The 17,862-nt window shown below is 36.0% G+C and overlaps 1 long non-coding RNA gene across 1 annotated transcript; it reads left to right on the forward strand.

The window, feature by feature from the left end:
- The first annotated feature begins 6,246 nt into the window (after positions 1 to 6,246).
- LOC110383719 (uncharacterized) lies at positions 6,247 to 16,933 on the forward strand. The gene is made up of 2 exons (XR_002430106.3): positions 6,247 to 6,649; positions 14,532 to 16,933. It is a non-coding gene; the product is annotated as an uncharacterized LOC110383719 (long non-coding RNA).
- The last annotated feature ends 929 nt before the right edge of the window (positions 16,934 to 17,862 follow it).

Genomic DNA, 17,862 nt, shown 5'->3' on the forward strand with positions numbered 1-17,862 from the left:
GATTTTGACACCATATACCAAAAATGTGTTCATATAGATTGAACATTTGAACTCCACACTTCGTCATCAACTTAGACATTTATCATTATAAAATTCTGAAGATATCTTATTTTTATGGTCGATTGACTTCGCGTGTTTCATATACACTGTCCCTAATTTAAGGGTTAAAAAATGTTCTTTTAATTTCAAGATATTTTCACCTTGCTTTCTTGCGAAAGAATGAGATGGTTTTAAAATTGCGAAAGATTATATACTTAGTTCGTGGATGGGATTCCTATGTCAGTGTTGCGTCACAACATTGTGCTAACGTTAACATTATATTTCATCACAAAATGTTTGCCTGACATAATTTTATGTTTCATGCAACTTGAAGAAATATTATTGGCCTTTTAGTATTGATGCGTATGTCTTTTCCCAGTCTTTTTGATGCGTGTGTCGTTTATTTGGACTTTTTCTCTTCAGTTACATTGAAATACGATTCCTTGTAGCACTAATTCCAATGCTTAGCCGTTGCCGAAAAAAATCCCGTCAAGTTTAATTACGGTATCAACTAGTTGCTTTGAAATACCCTGAGGAGCTGTGAACGCGACTCAAAATGGGTTACCAGAAGAATTGATTTTTGAATTTTTCTTCCCAGTAAAATACTTAGGAGTTAGTGAGGTCTTCATTGTATAACTTTCGCAGGAATAGCTAAAAACTATTGACAATAATTGTTATTGTTTCTTGCCGGTTCTTCTCCATGAGACCAACTCTTTGGAACCGTGCAACGAGTTTGACGTTTCGAAAGAGCTTTCATAGGCCTATTTGGTATAAAAAAAACACTATGACATTGAGTGGCATATCCACAGAATGCATATTTTCTCCGCTTTTGCAGCAACGCAGCCATCACAACACGCAGGTCTAGAAAGAAAGTGCAAGAATATCGACGCAGGTTGCGTCCCACACTAAAGTCCTACCCAACTTCCGTAGAAATTAGTTAAAAAGTATAGAAATGTAAATTAGGACAGTCATAAGTTTCCCGTTGCGTGCGTCAAGAGTGAATCTATTACGCAACTCGATACCTACGAGTACGTGGTTTTCTTCGAGGATTCTGACGCAACATCTAATACAATTATAATACAAACAATTGCATAAATAATACAACATTTAGATACAACTTCTGCCGCTATTACAACATTTTATAGTTAATTTGATATCATCTTAGTCAGCACAGCGTTTTTTAAATTTCGTATCTAGTGAAAGCATTACCTCTATACTCAAATATTATGTTGTACCTCTATTTTATGGTTTCACCCACATCCCCGATAGAACTATTGGCCACAAAAGACAGGCCTACAAAACTCATAAATAATGTTGCTTTCTTGGTAAATGAATTTTCCAAACTCGGTTTAGTACTACCTACTGCGTGACTATTAAATAATCAGTGCTGGCACCGACGCCATAATTGCGTCCTAGTCCGTTCGTGCGTCTTCAAACATACCCGATGCGCTGTCCCTACAGTTCTAAACAAAGTGCGAATGTCCCTTTGTTTGCTACGATTTTATTCGTGTACTTAGTAGTTCCCAAGGGACGCGGTTGAAATCGCGGGAAAACGGCATATTATAATCATTATGTAGGTCGTATATGGACGCCATTATTACATAGATTCAAATTCAATTACTGTAAAAGCAATAATATAATTTCAAAGTGATCTACTTCCCATCCTAATCGACACTTACGTGGGCTATTTTTCATTTGAAACATTTCCCCTTACAAAGTATTTCTTATTAACATTGTTATTTTTCTTCTAGAACAAGTATGTAATAATATGTGTCATTTCATGACAAAAGGTACCTTATGGACTTTGTCGCTTAAGTCATTTTGGAGATACAAATTTTACAATCTTGCTTAGACTAAAAAACCATAATGTCGTAAGTGCCAACACCCATAAGGTACCTTTTACCGCGAACTGACACATATGTGCTGCTTTAGATTGATCCTTGCCTTCCTTATAATAAGACTCATTTTCCTTAAATAGTGGCTGCTGAGAGTTGTCATACGTCACAGCACGGCAGTATTGCTCTTGTGAGAACGGCAGTCCTTGTTTCGTTCCCACATGTATAAGGAAAATTGAGTCTAATCGAGAAAATTACAATATTCTGACGTTTCAAGATCCGGTAATAATTTTTTGGAGAAAAATCTTAGAGGTGACAAAAGCGTGAGTAAGGTAAATTCCATCGAGTCAAATTCATAACTTTTATTGAACTGTCAAAAACGGTCACTCTCTATGCAATATGAAGGAAAACGCAAGCTTCTAGCAACTATGAAGTCACAGATTTTTACGTCAAACCTATTTAGCTACAACTTGCAATCAATCGTCAAAAAATGACGAAAGCATGCTCATTAAGTGAGATCTAGGTATATAAACAGTAGGTTTAAATTACATGCAGGACTTGTAATAAACTAGCTTACGCTAGTGGTTTCACCCGCTTCCTGAGGAAACTACTTCTCGATCTAGGATAAAAAGTAGCGTTTGATATGGTATTCTAATGTGTAAGCTATAGGTATTATCGGCAAGTTTCATGAACATCCGTCCAGTAGTTATTGCGTGGAAGAAGAAACATCCATACATTCATCCACACATACATACATTTTTTTGCCACAATATTAGTAGAAAAAAAAAAGACTGATTTACTATTGAATGTAAAAGTCATATCTAATTAGTTAGACCTATATGTCTTACGTTATTTTATTAGCGAAATACAACAGTCGCGTCGTCCATGGATGAGGTCAACGACCGCATTTCTTCACATGTTTTTTCATAACTCCTGTAAATGATGAAATCGGAACATTATTATAGCATTATTATATACATATAATAGTTAATTAGATTATATTATGCAACTGTACCCATTATGTGTATTGCACCAGTATTGCATGCAACTGATAACTTTATGTTGCTTCTAGTTGCGACTTGTTTGTGTTTAGAAACCTATATACATAGGTACCTATAGATAATAATATGTGTCAGTTCGCGGTAAAAGGTACCTTATGGGTGTTGCCACTTACGACATTATGGTTTTTTAGTCTAAGCGAGATTGTAGAATTTGTATCTCCAAATGACTTAAGCGCCAAAGTCCTTAGGGTACCTTTTGTCATGAAATGACACATATAATGATACCTACATAATGGTGAACTTGCTAAATAAAATATCCACCTCGAATTATCTTAAACAATCAACAAACATTACAATAACCGATTCATCCATTTTTTATCGATTACTTAGAGATTGAAAGACGTTAGCTTCATAAATATAATTATTTCAAACTAGCTGATCCCGCGAACTTCGTATCGTTCAATCCTTCCCTGGACCTCTACAAATATTTTAAAATTAAAATCAGCTCAATCACCCCAGCCGTTCTCGAGTTTTAATCAGACTAACGAACAACAATTATTTTTTATATAGATAGATTCCAATCTCAATTCGAAAAACCAGAGACGGGTTGGTTATTGTTATCCGCAGTAAAAGGAAAATAAATAAAACGAACCCTTTATTAAATCTTTTTATTATCCAAAAATTACATAGTTTTAAAGATAAGTAAACTTACATCTGGACAAGTAAATCTACCTGAGAATATTTTTCTATAGGTACATATTATAATCATTCCTATACAGAAAATATTGACCACTTTTTTAGTTACCAATTTTTTAAGTATACAACTTAACAAAATGTTTAACTGATTAAAATAAAACATTATCCAAAACTTGATGTAGGAACAAAAATTTTACATACAATCTTGGAAACAAATAGATATGCACTCATATCCTTAAAACGTTTGAAAAAAATATTTTACATCACAGAACTTTTGGCGAATGCTCTAACTAATATATTCACTGTCTTAAAAATAATGATATGTTCATAACATATCGACCTTGTATTACATGGATTTTTTAACACAGCTGATGATGAGCTAAACACGTGATGAAATACACATATTTCTGGTAAAATTACTTCAGTATTTAAATCTAGATAGGTATGTAATAAAGATACGATTATACTGTTGTAAATTAATCACAATTGCTAGTAAGGGCATAAATGCCAGTCGAATACCGTTAGGTGTGACACGCGAGCAAGTTGACTCATCGACATCGACCATCGAGTGAGTCGACCTTGTGCTCGCCATTAGAATTAATTCATTACGATACATGCTATATAATCGACCATACGTTATGTTTAACTCTTTCTAAGAAACACCAATTAAGCTTCTACATGACTGCAAGAAAATGGTCATCGTAGTCACACCTTTTTTAAATTAATCGTTTTGTTTTATTGTACGGGTATATTAAACTAACTAGACTCTATAGGGCTAGTCAAGTCATTTATTCATTCGTTATTCGTCATCTGCCTAGCCTTTTACCAACTATGTTATGGTCGGCTTCCATTCTAACCGTATGCAGCTGAGTACCAGTGTTTTACATGGAGCACAACCGGCAACCTAATATACCTAACGACTGCCAAAGATGTTCAACTGACAGCCAGTACCTACAGTGTTTTCAGAAACACGGAAGAACTCATTATGACAAGATCGTCACCCATCTACGAACTAACCGCGCCAAGCGTTGCTTAACTTTATAAACTGTCGGTCCGTGATTTTAGGAAGTTAGCTACGATCTCTATAACTGACCTATATTGATAAATTATTTCCTATTAATAATACTTGACACATACGTTATCGAAGGCCGGATATTATGCTTAACCTTGATAAACTTGAGAACTTGATTCGTTTAATCGTTTATTGCCGAGTTCACTGTCAAGTAATCTGTTCAACACGTAATTATATACATATTCTTATCAGCTACGTAATACACACTTCATAATATTTATGTATTAAAACGACACGCTCTTATCGCTACGGCTCGTGGCTAAGGTAATTGGTAGCTAATAATTTTTGCCTTATTTTACAGCGGAGAAAAGTAAAAAGGAAAAATTGAGAACGCCTTCAAGTCATATTCTGGGAACTCACTTACTAAATCCATATGGCACGTTGACATTTGAAAAAGTATTGTTTTCTCAGTCAAGTGACTTGACGACTTGTCAAGTCGAGCCGATAAGTCAAGTACCTAGTCAAAGAAACAAAAATACAAATATTGATTTTTTGATAATATCAGTATAGATAGACACACATGGTCTTACTACAAAAACTTAAACATCTGTCGACTTACGTTTAACACTTGTCTAAAAAAAGTTTGGCTGCAAAATTTCAACGTCATAATCTGTCATTTTTAGACAAGTGTTAAACTGACGTTTAAAATTTTTTATGGTACGAGGGATAGACTTTTTTTTTAAGAGTGGCTATGGAGTTTCTTGTCAGTTCTTCTCCACTCTTTGAAACCGTGCGACTAGCTTGACGTTTCTTAAGCACTTGTAATAGATCTATATGAAATAAAAACCTTTGACTTTGAGATGAAAGCATATAGAGAACATTATGCCTCGGTCAAACTAACACATTGTATAGACTGTATCCATTTCTAAGATATAGGTAAGTAAATAACGTTAATGACGCATTGTTTATCTTCGTTTGTTATTGAAAACTGTTTGAAAACAGGTAGCGTCATAGGACACTGTAACAATCAAGTTATTAAAGACAATATTTCTCAATATTATACTTACGACTATTACAATGTACTAGCTTTTGGAGAAGACTTCTGCCTGTACTCGGATAAGAGCAGCCTATATTATGTAATAACTCTGCATAGTACAAAACAAAGTCGCTCATTCTGTCCCTATATCCCTATATGTTTCTTTGTACGCTTAAATCTTCAAAACTACTCAACCGATTTTCGGGGCATTTCTGGCGGCTCGCTAGGAAGCTATAAAAACGGTCAAATATTCATAGGTACATACAGATGTTTACGTTTTTTTAGTATACCTACCGTAGGATGTATATTGCAAAGATTGTATATTACTTAATGAAAGCCAATTCCTATAAGCCAAAATCTTAAGTGACATCCACTTGTAGTGTGAAAGTAGCTTGACAAGTCCTAGATTTATTAACTGTTACTGTCTCGAATAGATCAACCTTGCAGGAAATATTCCACTTCCCATATCAGCGAATAAAAAGGCTTATTGACGACCAATGTAGATACCGATTTTGAGTCATATAAAAATAAAAATAGCTGTCTTATAACCGATTATGTCAAGAATATTTGCTTATATGAGTCTACCGCTAAGCTAACAACATTGAAATCAAACTCTTATGTGTCATATTGTCACCTGTCTGGCGCCAAGAACCTTGCCAGCCCCGAACCGAACGTTGAACATAGCCGGTCAGCAAACACGATTCATTCCAATCTCGATTCTCGAAGCGAACGGTAGTGTTTAAACAGTGAGTGACTCATATAAAAGATAAATAAAAATGAAGTTTATATTGCTGATTTTCTGCGCAGCGATGCTGTTCGCGTTTATCAGTGCACTTAAAGATGATAATAATAGGCATATTAAATCTGCACAGCGTACTAAATGTGCTTCATTGTCCGGAAAATGTGTGGTGAAAATTGCAGAAAAGAACTTCAGGAGTAAAAGGGTGCAACGAAGTGTCATGAATAGTGGTTCCAGCCCATGCCCAGACGGGTACATTTGGCACTACTATAAATGCTGGCGATGTGACAAGTGAGTTCCTTTTTCAGTATTTCACCATCTAACGTTCAATAGAGTGTGATTTTCTGTCATAATTTAGTCAGACAATGATTTGATAAGGACATTCAGTGTCATGCAATATTATGAAACTTTAAGCGCTCGCTGTCGGGAACAACCCGGTTTGTTTTGATATTATGTGTGACATTCCGTTCTTTATTGATAAATCTTTTTTGCGTAATAATAAATACAATGTTAGCATGTTTTATAACCGGTTTTAATACCTCCTAAAGGAGGTGCTAGTTCAACTCGGACAACCTCGTGACATTTTAAACTTTCGATAGACTGTTATATGTAGGTCATTGATCCATATTACTGATAATAAACAAGGTTAATTTAACTAAAAAAATTGCAAAAGGAAAAAATGGAGATTGCGAAAAAAAGGCTCTTCTCAGGTAATCTTCTAATCTTAGGTAATCCATATTTCGAAAACAGGCTTGAAATTTAGAAATCAATATTCCGGAATTATTTTGAAATTGACCTAGGTTACTGTGTCGATTTGTGCATATTTAAATACCTATGCAGGTAAAAAACGTACAGAACATAAGTATGAAACATTCTTCCGATAACTTGTTTGAACAAATGATTCATCTGAACGGATAATCCAAACCGGTGAATTACTTTATTCCGATGCATTCAGGTTTCTTAGGATATTTTTCTTTAATGAGCATCTACCTTTCTTAATGAGTGGACTACCTATCTATCCAGCGCTCAATTTTTAAATGAAGTATCAGATATTTTCATCCTGAGTCTACCAAACAAGCAAACTCTTCAGCCTTATAATATTAGTATAAAAATACATATTACAAGGTTAATCGACGCATGAGTCATTGACATTATCAATTTAGCCACCATATTACTGAAATTCTCTAAACTTCCATCACTCATCATGTTTCCTGTTCTGATAGGTATACTTAGTAATATCTTATATTACTAACTACCTTCCCCCCGCGGTTTCACTCGCGTCTCGAGATAACTGCTTCCCATAGGTGACAAAAACTATCTAATCTATATCTATATTCTTCGTAAAGTCTGACCAGGGGCTCGATTCTGCGAATTTTACTTTAGCGATATTCGATTCACATCCGACTGAGATCCAGTCACGACTCAATTACGATTGAAACGTATGAGACATTCCGCATTTTTTTCTTTCAAATAGGTAAACGTTTTTATCTTTTTCTGTGATTCAAATGATTAACGATTGCAATATGATTGGTAGAGCAAACTACCGTATAGACCAAAAGGCAGACCACTGCATTGGTATACGACTAGTCTTGTTATTAGCAGAATGTCCGCTAAGGTTAAAACTGCTATTGCGATTAAATTTTTATTCAGTTTTGACATTAACAGACATGAGTTTAACTTAGCAGAATCGGGCCTCGGACTCATATATTAGGTACTCTTCGCTTATCACTTGATTCTACGAGTTTTTAAGAAGAAAATGATACTGATAACACTTTAATATCGTCTTACTCTCAGAAATATTACCTATAAACAAAATTATATGATAAGGACTTTGAATTTGATTTCCTAATAAAACTATGAAATTATGGGAGCCCCCAAAATATTTATTTTATTCTAGTTTTCAGTATTTGTTGTTATAGCTGCAACAGAAACACATCATCTGCGAAAATTTCAACTCTCTAACTTTCACGGTTCATGAGATACAGCCTGGTGACAGTCGGACGGACGGACGGACGGACAGAAGAGCTAAAACAATAGGGTCCCGTTTTACCCTTTGGGTACGGAACCCTCATTAAATGATAACTGCGTCTATCATTATCTAGTCGCATATTTTTTTACGGGAACATAATTGTACCTATGACTATTTGTCATAATAATGACAAGTGTTTTTTTTATTAACAATTTTATTTTCTTAATTAAAGACCTGTATAAAATATTTGAAAACTATTCTAGTATTTTGTAACTTCGTTAATAATTAATGTTGACCGTACTGAGAATCGAACCCGGGACCATCAGTTCGGTATGTTTTAGTCCGGCGTGGTGACCATTGCGCCAACGAAGACATCAAGTAGGCAGTCAAGTCTAGCAATCAAGTCAAGTAGTTAATCGGACGCTGGCAAAGCACACCGAATCAGCAAGCTGAAGTTGCAGTGGGCTGGCTATATTAGCGGAAGAACCGATAACCGTTGGGGTAAACGAGTTCTAGAGTGGAGACCACGCCTCGGCAAACGTAGTGTAGGACGTCCTCAGGCACGGTGGAGTGATGACTTGCGCAAGACGGCTGGCAGGAGGATGTGAGAAGCCGAAAATCGATCTCAGTGGCGTGCACTTGGAGAGGCCTATGTCCAGCAGTGGACTGCGATAGACTGATAATGATGGTGATGATTATGTAGGCATAGGCTCTAGTAGATTAGAATACGTCTCTCGTTTAGTCTAACATAAGTAATGGCTGATCTCTTCTGTGCTACAATGTGGGTTTTCAATTCAAATCATTCAGAGTGGTACTATATCATAATGTCTGTTGTTTTATTCACAACTAGCTGTTGCCCGCAACTTCGTCTGCGTGGGCAATATAGAATCGTCAAAATACTACTTATCCCGTAGGTGCATTCTTTCACGTGACAGTATAATTAGGATTAGCACTTAGCAGTCGCATAGATTCATTGATCAAGGTTGTGTTGTGGATGTGACCATTTATCTAAACAAAATAAGTAAAGTTTGTGACGTTGTGAATATCTCTGGATCTAGTCAGCCAATTTGGAAAATTATTACGTATAGTGCGTAAGTAATTTTCACAGGAAACAGCTATAATCTATGTCTATATGCTTTGAGTCTGACAAAGCTGTCATTTGTACATTTTCTGCAGCTGCTGTGACTAATCAGAAGCCAGAAAGTCTGTCAGTCTTACCATGGATAATGTCTTGTCATGTGACTGGATTGAAGAGATCAGATAGGTAGTCGCTCCAAGCAAAATATTGGTACTCGAACAGATTCGGCGACTGGAAGCCAACACCAACATAGTTGGGGAATAGCTGGATGGATGATGAAATGAGTCATCATCATCAGCAGGCGCATAGGGTAGGATAGTTTCACTTACTCACTATGGTAAGGCTGATCCCACATTAGGCGTGCGCGATCCTCGGGCGTGTGAGTAGCGCGGGCGTCGCGAGCGCGCTGCGTGAACATCGCGTTTTGCTGCCCTGCGGCATGTGTGAAGAGTGCAAGCGACGCGCTCGAGGCGAGCACGCGGCGCTCGAGTTGCGTTCTTACCCCTTCGCCCGCTATCCCCGCCGCCGGCTAAACGCCTTAGCAGTAAACGTCGTCAACGCGAGCGCGCTACAAATGCCGCAGGGCAGCAAAACGCGACGCTCACGCAACGCGCTCGCGACGCACGCGCGGCGTCCGCGCTACTCACACGCCCGAGGATCGCGCACGCCTAATGTGGTGGCCTAAGCCGGGACTCCACCGAAATGTTTGCATTAGTTCACGAATAGGCAAAATGTACGTATCTGAGAGAGTCCACTTCATGTGTTCGTACTTGAAACCTGCAGTTTTGCCAAGATGTTCAAAATGTACGCTCGCAATTTGTCATTTCTTGGTGGAGAAAGCAAATCAAAAGAAACATAAGTGTTGTATACTGTGCGTCACTACCGCACACTGGGAAAATTTCGCTCTTGCCGAGGACGTTTATATACCATATTTTGTGTCACACGTAAACAGGACGACAGTAAGTATCCACCGAAACACTTTCAAAGATCTGATGAACGAACAAATCAGACCTGACTTGGTCACCTGGGGCCAATCAGAGCTCTATGAAGCGATAATACGCTTTGGCTCCCACTGTTATTGTGGTTTCTGAAAATTTATTCACCTCATTCAACGATGAATGTAATTCTGATGGTACTATTAAGAACACTTGCTTAGTGCAGAAGCTGACGTTGGCAGGTCAACTCTTTTGACTTCTCGAATACGATACCATTGGTTTTTGTGCAATGCACACCTGCAATGCATTCTGGATTAGGATAGGATATAGGTGGATAGGATTTGCAACAGAGAACAATCCTGTCTTTGTAATTGAATGATATCAAACGTAGTTTTATATAAAAGGTGTTTTTTTAGACTTGGCTCGTGTCTAACTGAGACTGTTCGTAATCGTGAACAGTGTATTAATTGCGATCGGAAGTTGAAAGTAAGCATGTATCTGGTATGCGACGCGTATTTTGTACGATTTCAGACGCGATAAGGCAGCTCCCATTACTTATCTGCACTTTGTATCTGGGCTGGTTTTTAAAGCTACAGAAGCCTACATTATCTCACGCTTAGCAGCGCTTGCGAGAGATAGATCCTGATTTCTTCTAGGATCAAGTTTTCATATTTTGCATCAAAAAAAATAATACTACTCACTACATTAGTGGAAGATAAGCTAAACTATGTTTATGAAAAAATCCTGATATGAACTCCATCTGTAACTTTAAATTATAATTAATTGTTCCACAATTTTTGACATAATGTTCAAAAAATAATTTAGATGGCACCGTTTTAAATTTGGCTGAGATCTATTAATTTTCCTTTCATCAAGGTAATAATTATAGTTGGATTTTGATGTGGCACGGCAAACTGACAAACACTATTGAAATGTCTATCGAAAAATTACACTACGTGTTAAAATATGGTGAATTACGGAAAATACACAACTCCATCTATTGAAATAATAGTATATAAAGAATGTAAATGGTAATTCATTGTTATTTACCACCTCGCTTCTTGATGTATTTTATTTACCACAGATGGAGCTACTTTAACCTGTACTGTTTTGTCAAACAGATTGCGTGTCGTAATATTTTACATCTTGAATTCACTAAATTAATCATATCTTTTGATAGAGTGAACCGATTTCGATAAAACAAAGCCTAAGTAATACCCCAAGTTACGTAGAACTTTTGTATATAAGCATTGTCTGCATTAAATTCGTAGATTTTACGTGAATCCCGAACAAACAATCACTTTCTACAGATTTATTATATGTATAGAATACAATCAAATTAAGCAATAATGTCAACATAAGCTTCAAAAGAATTCATATCTTTTGTTTCAACAAAGGGTTGAAACAGAATCTTCAGTTTCTTGGGAACAAAAATGATAACACATTTCACAAAGTTAGGTTATAAAGGTTAAATCATTGCCATCTATATTTTATGCTAAGAAAAAAGTAAGCCATATGCTTCTCGTAAATGGTGTTATCTTAACAAAACGAGGAAAAACTAACAATAATATTTCACTAAAACACTAGTGTACAGATCCATATAAAAAAAACCATTAAAACGAACCTTAAAACAATGTTTTGCAAAGACACGAAAAATATATTCTGAAAATGTTCATCAACAACTTATTTTGATAAGAGTAAACTTTTCAACAGCTTGTCAAATCTTAATCTTAGTTAAATGATTTTTATTTTGTTATAAAAGTGTATCCATTTACTTTGTAATCTTATATAAACACACTGACAACACAAGTTGTATGCACTTGATATATTTACATTGTGTACATATAAAAACATTTACACATCCCACGATTTATAATTTCTTACACTATATATTTTTATTCCAAAAATGTTCCTATAAACTCAGTTAAATACTCGGAAATAAGTATTATATCTAAATCAAAACAAAGAAGTGACTTGCATAATTTCAATAACAAGAGTATTGCTAGATTAAAATAATCATAATTATTAAACCAATGCGGTCATTTCATATTCATTACTTAAGAATGGAAATTAATTGTGTTATCGCGATTTGTGTCACTGTCACTTGACAAAGATAATAATTCAATGTTAATGCCAGCTTCTTATTTTTATTTAAAATAATTATTATCAATTATTATCTAACTATTTAAAATAATAGTCTTTATTTTTTTTTGCATGGTACGAATTATTTTTTTATTATGGCAACAGCAATTGGCTATTGGAGGGGGCTTAGGCTCATCATATTCAGTTGATTCCCATTTCTCTGTTAGAGTGAATAGGATTCGTGTCGGAGTCGGACGTGTTAATTGCCTTATCATAATGTCACCGGCCAGTGCTTTTAAATTAAGTTTGGTTGTGTTTTTAATTCTTGCTATGATGATGCACTATGACTGCAGTGCTATAACTTATGACCAGTGTCCGGAAGGCACCGGAAGGATTTATTATGGAAGTAATAGTCTCTGCGTAATCTGTGAGCTGTAAGTCTTAATTTTTTCCCGTGCTTTTTAATTCATAGGTTATTTCGTATCACAATCTGTTTTGTTGTTTGAAATACCTTTGATTTTTGGCTTGCACTTTCTGGAAAATTCTATGTCAGACCTAAAGTGGACTAAATGTATTTGTATTTATTGTATATTTTGTTAAATATCGGAACAGGGTGTCTATAAAAATGGTGTGTAAATAGTGGTTAAAAGATACACTTATATTATTAGATTCTTGTAAAATCAAATGCATTCATTAAATTACTGGCGACATTTCCAACGTGCGGCGCCCACGCTTTCGCGGTGCTAGAGCCCCTTTCGTATAATCAGACTTTTGGCTTGCACTTTCTAGAAAATTCTGTGTCAGACCTAAAGTGGACCAATTTTGACCACCCATCACACAACAGAGATTATACAAGTGTTTCTTACTTTAATAGATTCTTGTAAAATGAAATGAGGCATTCATTAAATTATGGCTGGCATGTTCAAAGTAAGGAAGTCGTGGTGGCCTAGTGGGCAAAGAACCAACCTCTCGAGTATGAGGGCGCGGGTTCGATTCCAGGTCAGGCAAGTACCAATGCAACTTTTCTAAGTTTGTATGTACTTTCTAAGTATATCTTAGACGCCAATGACTGTGTTTCGGATGGCACGTTAAACTGTAGGTCCCGGCTGTCATTGAACATCCTTGGCAGTCGTTACGGGAAGTCAGAAGCCAGTAAGTCTGACACCAGTCTAACCAAGGGGTATTGGGTTGCCCGGGTAACTGGGTTGAGGAGGTCAGATAGGGCAGTCGCTCCTTGTAAAGCACTGGTACTCAGCTACATCCGGTTAGACTGGAAGCCGACCCCAACGTAGTTTGGGAAAAAGGCTCGGAGGATGATGTTCAAAGTACGCGCGAAACGCGACGGTGCTTTAGCTTCCTTTATGTTAGACAGAGGGCGTTGTTGTTTTAGCGACAAAAATGTTTATGGCACATGAATAGAAAATATTGTAGGTCTAGTGCCTGAAGCTTTCTGTAGTAATATCTAAATACCTACTCTAATTTATGTAGATACATTTTAACTTATGACAACCACGTTTTATAACGTGGTTGTGAAAATACCGACTTCAATGCTAGGTTTGGGTTATTGTTTCAAGAAGATGGTCTATTTCAAGACCACGTTTTATAATGAGGTGGATTTTTGAGGTTACGTACATAAGATAGAGGTGGGCTTTCCCCACTGATTGGTATCCATATGATTTGCTATCGCACTCTACGTCATAGACGGTTCTGGAACCACGGCCATGCATTTAAAGATTAATTACAATATACTCTTTCTATTTATAGACATAAGGTTTACAATTCCACCACCCCGTCAAGTGTTGAGCTTTCCCAATTTTGCGTTATTTATTCAGCTTTTTTTTATTAAATACTTATTCAGCCAAGATTATGAATGGTGGCTTTCGTACTTGCATATTTTATACTAGTTAGCCGATTTTCCGAGGTTTTAGAAGCATTTCGAGAGAATTGCTGCCCGAGCCGGGATAAAATACCTATAATCTTTATTTTTCGGAAAGAGTGTTCCTTTTCAATAGTGAAAGAATTTGTCAAATCGGTTTAATAGTTTGAGAGAATCGGATTAATTGTCTCTGTTATTTTAGTATGTATATTAATCTTTTTTTTATTTTCCAGGTACGAGGAAATAACTGGGAATCAATGCTAATAGTGCCTCCAGAAAAAATTACTTAAATTAAGTTTTTCCAATTTATAAAATGAAACACATCACTGGAAAAATCTACTCAACTATTCATATAAATGTGACTATTTGCTACTGTTGCCTTGTCAGAATGCCTTCGACATCCAAACATTGGTAAAGCCGAATTACGCCATACTTGAACAGTGCAAATATCCACTGCATGTTACCTCATCAGAACTGGCCTTAAAGCTGCAGCTGTTGCCATGACAACCCGTGTTACGTTAAAAACAACGTTCGTAAAACCAAACTAAGGAAATTATCTGAGGCGAACTTCCGATGGTGTGCGGTACCTTCACTGTTTCTTCTGGTCTACTGTCTCTAGTGAACAATAATGGAGTGCGCATATTTCTAAACGATCTGTGAAATTGCAACGTGTGTGTGGACATAATATGCTAGAAGTGATCTCGCCGACACTTACAAATGTGTGGGAACAGTTGTGATGTACCTTGTAGTCTTGCCATAGGATTAGTGAGTAGTTAGAAGTTCCTGATGAAGTTAAATTAAAAAAAAGATAGACAAGCATGTGTTTCATGTTTTAGCCTGTTGTGTTATTAATCTATTCTGAATTAGTGGTTGTGTATGTTTTTAATGTATTACCTAAATTTTCTTGTAGTTAAGTACCCGTTACATTCCCAGATTTAGAGAATGCAATACCTAAAAAAATCGCCACATCTTAAAGGGAGAAATGCGAACAAAAAACATTCATTACGGGTTGGTATTTTGTCTGACGATTGCTGATATTATATTTTTCGGATCACAGGAGCAAAAACACATTGGTTTCATTCAAAGATGATCTTTTTACGACTGTGTGATACTTCTTATTATATTCTCTAGATCTGCGATTGTAATGGCAATTATGGTCTAGGCATTTTGATCTGAAATGAAAATTACTTCAAGATTCCACCTTAAATACAAGACCACCGTTTTCATTCCAGACTATACATATGTATTTTAAATAATTGATTTAAAGTATTTTTTAAAACTGATATCAGATAATGGCCTATTCCTGACTGTGTTATAGTTCTATGATAACAACATGCTGTTTGTCATCGGTACTTAAGTGAAGTGCGTAGGTAAATTAGTCTGCAATGTCATTTCTAAAAACAGTATTATTGTAGTATCTTTTGTACGCACGTTCGTCAGCACGTATTGTTTGAGGCATTTAATTTGGAAATTGTGTAAAACAGAGTCATATTAAATTGACGGGCCCCGGCTGTCATTATGAACATCCTTGACAGTCGTTAAGGGTAGTCAAAAATACGAAAATTTTACAACCTATCTTTCCAAGGGTAACGGGTTGCCCGGGTAACTGGGTTGAGGGGGTGAGATAGGCAGTCGTTCCGTGTAAAATACTGGTACTCAGCTGTATCTGGTTAGACTGGAAGCGAGCCCTAGTATAGTTCTATTGCCAACTCGAATTAAAAAGTATTAGAACTGCTTTCGTTTTTGCAAACTGTCAGATTATTTGGTACCCAAATTCGAGTAACTCGACTGACGAGCGTGTGTTATTACAAAACCTGAAATCAGCATTCCACTACTTTATGTATTATTGTAACATCGGCCTGTATCTCATCTTCACTTATACTTAGCACACAAGAATCTGGGAGAGATTCGAATTATGTTAATAAAAAAGTATTGAATAAAAGTATTTGCCACTATTTTTAAATTAACCTTGATTCTTGTGTTTCCGCCGTCTTTATATGTTTTCAATGTTAATCTCATTTCTCATTTAAGTAATAAGTTGCATAAAATTTTCTCTCTATTTGAGGCGCTTATGGCTATGTTAAAGCCTCACGGGTAGGCAGTTTGTTCCATGGAAAATTATAGATTGTAGATGGTTAAATTGTAGATCTCGGCTGTCAGAAGCCAAGACGACTGCTTACAACCAGTATTGTACCAAGGGGTATTGATTTGCTCAAACAACTGGGTTTACGAGGTCAGAGACGCACTTGATCAATGTAAAACACTGGTGCTCAGCTGCATCTGGTTAAACTAGAAGCAACTACTACTAGGCTAGGCAAATGATGATATTTATAGCTATTCTGTATTTTTTGATATTGCTAATTTAAAGATTATAATTATTGCAGGCAAATACTAATTCATTGTTTAGGTATCCTTATTAAAAAAGAGTAAAGATGTTGTGACCTATGTTAAGAATCTTCTATTTTCCTTTTTGACACCGAACCTATGTAGGTATCTGGTTACTAATGTAAATTATTTTTTGTGAATGTATTAAATTATTTCCATTGCATTGCCAAAATTTTACCAAATTAAAAATTCATCTATTCTGGGTTCACAAATCTTTTGGAATTATTAAATAAATGCCTGTTGGACTTTCTTTTGCTTTTATTTTTTGATCCTCGGAACACGATATAGGTATCATTGTATTGTCATCAGAACTACATACAGCTGCAAATTTTCGCGATGCGACGATTTGTGCTGCGATCCTTGGAAGATAGTTAAATTGATAACCTTAGGTTCCATTGCATAGTTACTTACCTACTTACAAGTCGACCTAATATATAAGCTTGTTAAAAATAGGAGTACGATGTGTGACAATGAGTTTCGCCACGAGTTAAAAATAACACTGAACTAACACGTTTGTCTCAAAAACTTGGAAATTACAACTGGAAATGAGTTCAACAATAGTCTTTTCTTTATTATCTCAATTAAAAGTCGGACCCCATAATGACCGTTATCTGACCCTCTGACGTCAGCTATCAACCAATGCAACTCACTTATGAGATAAGACTTATCTCACTGTCTAAAAGTGATAATAGGTATATGAAGTCACACGATGTCAAACCCCGGAGTCTAATTGTAATTGTAATAATATTAAAGAATAATAATAATTTATGTCACAGTAGAGACACAATAACACACATATGTACTGATTTTTACAAAACTTATACAAAGATTCATCAAGACCCTCTGACCCTATCGAATACCTCTGTGCTGACACTATCTCTCCCATTACTGGTGGCGAAGTTGATATAGCTTTCAAAAGCTTAATAAAGCACAATAAGAGTCTTGGAGATGATGGCATCAGTACTGAGATACTAAAATTGTTCAAAACCACTTTAACACCACATATCACTAATCTTTTACACGCTTTTTATTTAATTCCATTTTATATTCTGGCCAGATATCGAAACAGTTTACCCATTCCAATATTATTCTTCTCCATAAAAAAGGCGACAAGTCCGAAATCAATAACTATCGCCCCATAAGCCTAATTTCCCATCTATATAAACTGTTTATAAAAAT

This window comes from Helicoverpa armigera, chromosome 8 (assembly GCF_030705265.1).
Source record: "Helicoverpa armigera isolate CAAS_96S chromosome 8, ASM3070526v1, whole genome shotgun sequence".
In the NCBI taxonomy this organism is placed as follows: Eukaryota; Metazoa; Arthropoda; class Insecta; order Lepidoptera; family Noctuidae; genus Helicoverpa; species Helicoverpa armigera.